The following is a 5,070-nucleotide window of genomic DNA, read 5'->3' as shown; positions in this document are numbered from 1 at the left end:
GTCTGCTTGAGAGTCTCTCTCCCTCTCATTGCCATTCTCACTTGAGCTCTCTCTCTCTTTCTCTAAAATAAATAAATAAATCTTAAAAAATTGTCAAAAATTAAAAAAATAAAAGTATCCATGAGTCTATACTGATATAAAGAAATGATTGAATAAATAAATAAATGTGGGGAAATAGATCAATCTCCAATGCAGGAGAATTCCAAATAATTTATGTAGATTAACTCCGCTTTCAAGGAGCTGAAGTATAACTCTCTATTCCTTAAATGTGAGCTATACATAGTGACTTCCTTCCAAAGAATAAAATATAGAAAGAGAGAAAAAGAGTAATTTTACAGTAGAATAACTTGACAAACACTACCTCAGCCAAGTGGTAAGGTCAAGAACAATAGGGCAAGTTATGTTGATAATACATACCCTTGATATAATGTGATGAAAATGACACTTAACTTCTGTGGTCTTCCTCATCAAAAACCCATAGCCTTAATCTAATCATGAGAAAAATATCCCCAGTTGAGGGAAATTCTATAAAATACCTTAATAGTATTCCTCAAAACTATCAAGTTTATCAAAAATAAGGAAAGTCTGAGAAATTCTCACAGCCAGAGGAGTCTAAGGAGACATGATTACTAAATGCCATGTGGTATCCTGGTTGGGTTCCTGGAACAGAACAGAAAAGGGGCATTAGGTAAAAACTAAGGAAATCTAAATGAAGTATGGACTTTAGTTAATAATAATGTGTGTGAGGGGCCCCTGGGTGGTTCAGTCAGTTAAGCATTTGACTCTTGATTTCAGTTCAGGTCATCGTGATCTCAGGGTCATGAGATTGAGTCCTGCCTTAGGCTTTGTGCTGGGCAAGGAGCCTACTAAAGATTCTTGATCTCTCTCCCTCTGACTCCCACCCTCCCATCTCTCTATCAATAATAATAATAATAATAATAATAATAATAATAATAAATAATGTGTATGATATATGGGGACTTGCTGTAGTATCTTCACATTTTTTTGTAAATATCAAACTGTTTTAATTTTTTTTAACTTTTTTTTAGGGATTTTATTTTATTTATTTGAGAGAGAGTGGGAGAGAGAGAGCACGAGAGGGAGGAGGGTCAGAAGGAGAAGCAGGCTCCCTGCCGAGCAGGGAGCCCGATGTGGGACTCGATCCTGGGACTCCAGGATCCAGACCTGAGCCGAAGGCAGTTGCTTAACCAACTGAGCCACCCAGGTGCCCCATAAATTTTTTTAAGTTTATTTTTTAAAAAGTAGGATGATGGATATAGTATTAGCATTATTTGTTGATGACATTGTTATATATATGGAGAGCCCACAGAAAATTACTATATACTTTAAAAGAATTGAGCAAGATGGCTAGATAAAAATAATATATATAAAAAAGTATTTCTATGTAGTAACAACCAGTTACATTTATAATGGAAGAAAGATACCATTTACAATAGTTATAAACAGATAACTTAGAAATAAATTTAACAGGGCTACTCCCTGTGCACCACGCTGTTGGTCATGGGCTGCACACTGCACCTGCACCTTGGGCTATCAGTGAGGAGCAGCAGACCCCCAAGGTGCTTCCCTGGCTCTGCTACGATGCCCTGGTGTACTTTGCACTGGAGAGGTTGGAAGATGGTGGTGAAGTAGAAGGATCCCAGGCTTGCCTTGTCCCATGAATTCAACTAGATAGCTATTAAATCATCCTAAATACCCCAGAAGTTGACCTGAAGACTGGCAGAACAAACTCCACAACTAAAGGTAGTGAAGAGGTCAGATTGTAGAAGGTAGGAAGTGCGGAGATTCAGTTTGGGAGAGAAGTGATTGTGGCTACTGAAGTGGGGAGGGAGCCACAGCTTCAGAGAAGGAGGAGAGACAGATGAGCATAGAGGGGGCACATGGGGAAAATGAATCTTCAAACCAACTGGCATGGAAAGTGAGAAAGGATGAATTTTGTGAGTTTTTGCAACCAGTGGGGCTTAGAGCCTGGAATTTCAAAGGTCATCAGGCTTGGATGCAATAGAGCCTGGGGGGCACTCTGCTGCTCTTGGAGAGAAGGCAGGCAAATGCCTTGGGGTCATACAGCATGGAAACAGAAATCTGAAGAGTGCATGAGGCACACAGTGGGGAGGTTATTTGCTCATGTCACAGCACATCCCAGAGAGATAGCATTCATGGAGAAACCCCTCCAGGGATAAAGGAATTATCCAGCAACATTTCCTTCCCAGCCCCTTCCCTTATCCCTCAGCATAAGCACAGGACCACCTGTGGGAACCAGCACAGCACCAAAACTAGTTACCTAACTTGCTTACACCAAGCCTGCCCCCCCATACTCCAGTGGAACCACACCACTCAGCCATGCTTCCCTCAGTCCCAGTGAAGTGGGCCCCCGCCCCAAGAAGACCAGCCCATACCCCTGCTCACACCATGTCATACCATGTGGGAGTTTTGTGGTATCTCAGTTGTAGCAACAGTGGTGACAGGTCTCATTTCACAAGCAGACCAGAGCACACCTAGTTAAAATGTGCCACATTCAGGCCAGGGATCAATCACTGCCCAAAACAGGCAAAAAGCCTCTGCAGACAACTTGCCTGAAGGATAAAGTGGCCAGGACACAATAGCAGAGCACACACAACACACACTGGAGACACTTTCTGAAGCACCAGGCCCTGGGAAACAGGGGACACTACATGGCAGAGCACTACAGGACCTCTTTTTCATAAGGCCATTACCCTCAAGAACAGGAGACATAGGTGACTTTCCTAACATACAGACACAGGCACACTGACTTAGACAAAATGGGAAGACAGAGAAATTGATCCCAAATGAAAGAATAGGACATGGCCACCGCCAGAGATTTAAGTAAAACAGATATAAGTAACATGCCCGATAGAGAATTTAAGGTAATGATCATAAAGATACTCACTGGACTTGAGAAAAGAGTGGAACACATGAGTGAGACTCTTAACACAGAGATAAATAACATGGCAGAGATAAAGGGCTCAATAAACGAAGTAAGAAACACACGTGATGGAATGAACAGCAGGATGGAGGAAGCAGAGGAACAAATTAGTGACCTAGAAGACAGTAACAGAAAGTTGTCAAGCTGAATAAAAGAGAGAAAAAAGAATTATGCAAAACAAGAATAGACTTGGGGAACTCAATGACCATCAAACGTAATAACATTTGTATTATAGGAGTTCCAGAAGAGAGAGAAAGGGGCCAGAAAATTTATTTGAATAAATAATAGCTGAAAACATCCTTAATTTGGGGAAGGAAACAAATATCCAGATCCAGAATGCACAGAGAATTCCCATAAAAATCAACAAAAGCAGATCCACACAAAGACATATTGTAATTAAATTGGCAAAATATAGTGATAAAGAAAACATTCTAAAAGCAGTAAGACAAAAGAAGACAGTAACTTATAAGGGAAAACCCATAATGCTAGCAGGGGCGTTTTCAGCAAAAATTTTCCAAGCCAGAAAGGGAGTGGCAATTATATATATTCCAAGTGATAAATGGGAAAAATCTGTAGGCAAGCATACTCTATCAAGCAAGGCTATCATTCAGAATAGGAGAGATAAAGAGTTTCCCAGACAAACAAAAACTAAAGGAGTTCATGACCACTAAACCAGCCCTACAAGAAATCTTAAAGGGGACTCTGAGTGGAAAGGAGAGACCAAAAGTGACAGTATAAAGGTAGGAAATACAAAAGCAGTTAAAATGAATATTTCTGTAAAAAGTCAAGGAACTCACAAAATAAAAAGTAAGAAATATAAAAACACGTACCTAAAATGTTGGGAGGAGAGGAGTAAAGAAAGGGTTCAAACTTAAATGACCATCAACTTAATATACATTGCTATGTGCAAAACAGGTTATATACAAACCTAATGGTAACCATATATCAAAAAACACTAATAAATATGCAAAGAGTAAATAGAAAGAAATCCAACTACATTACTAAAGAAAATCATCAAACCATGGGAGAAAGACAAAAGAGGGTCAGAGAAAATCTTCAGAAACAACCACAAAACAAATAACAAAATGACAATAAATGTATATCAATAATTATTTTAAATGTAAATGGACTAAACTCTCCAATCAAAAGACAAAGGGTGTCAGAATGGATTAAAAAACAAGACCCATCTATATGCGACCTACAAGAGACTCATTTTAGACCTAAAGACACTTGCAGATCTAAAATGAGGGGATGGAGAAACATCTACCATGCAAACAGATGTCAAGAGAAAGCCAGAATAGCAATACTTACATCTGAAAAAAAAATAGAACTTTAAAACAAAAACTGTAAGAGACAAAGAAGGACCTATAATAACAACAGACACAAACTACACGAAGCTATAACAATTGTAAGTATTTTTGCACCTAACATAGGAGCACTCAAATATACAAAACAATAACAAACATAAATCAACTAATTGATAATAAGACAATAATAGTATAGGGACTTTAATACCCTCACTTACATCAATGGACAGATCATCTAATGAGAAAATCAACAGGAAAACAATGACTTTAAATGACACACTGGAACAGATGGATTTAATAGATATATTCAGAACATTCCATCCTTAAACAGCAGAGTACGCATTCTTTTCAAGTGCACATGGAACATTCTCTAGAATAGATCACATATTGGCCCACAAATAAGCCTCAAAAATTCAAGAAGATGGATGCTATGTATCTCTTCTGACAACACCACTATGAAATAGAAGTCAACCACAAGAAAAACATCTGGAAAGACCACAAACACATGGAGGTTAAATAACATGTTACTACACAATAACTATATCAACCACAAAATCAAAGAAGAAATTAAAAAGTACATGGAAACAAATGAAAATGAATACACAACAGTCCAAAATCTTTGGGATGCAGCAAAAGCGGTTCTAAGAGGGAAGTTTGTAGCAATATAGGCATACCTCAAGAAAGAAAAAGAATCTCAAATAAACAACCTAACCTTACATGTAAAGGAGCTAGAAAAAAACAACAAACAAAACCCAAACCCAGGGCACCTGGGTGGCTCAGTCATTAAGTGTCTGCCTT

Source organism: Ursus americanus, chromosome X (assembly GCF_024610735.1).
Source record: "Ursus americanus isolate L20-20 chromosome X, mUrsAme1.1.p, whole genome shotgun sequence".
Classification (NCBI taxonomy): Eukaryota; Metazoa; Chordata; class Mammalia; order Carnivora; family Ursidae; genus Ursus; species Ursus americanus.
The sequence above is the reverse complement of the archived record's forward strand: the minus strand, read 5'-3'. Positions refer to the sequence as shown.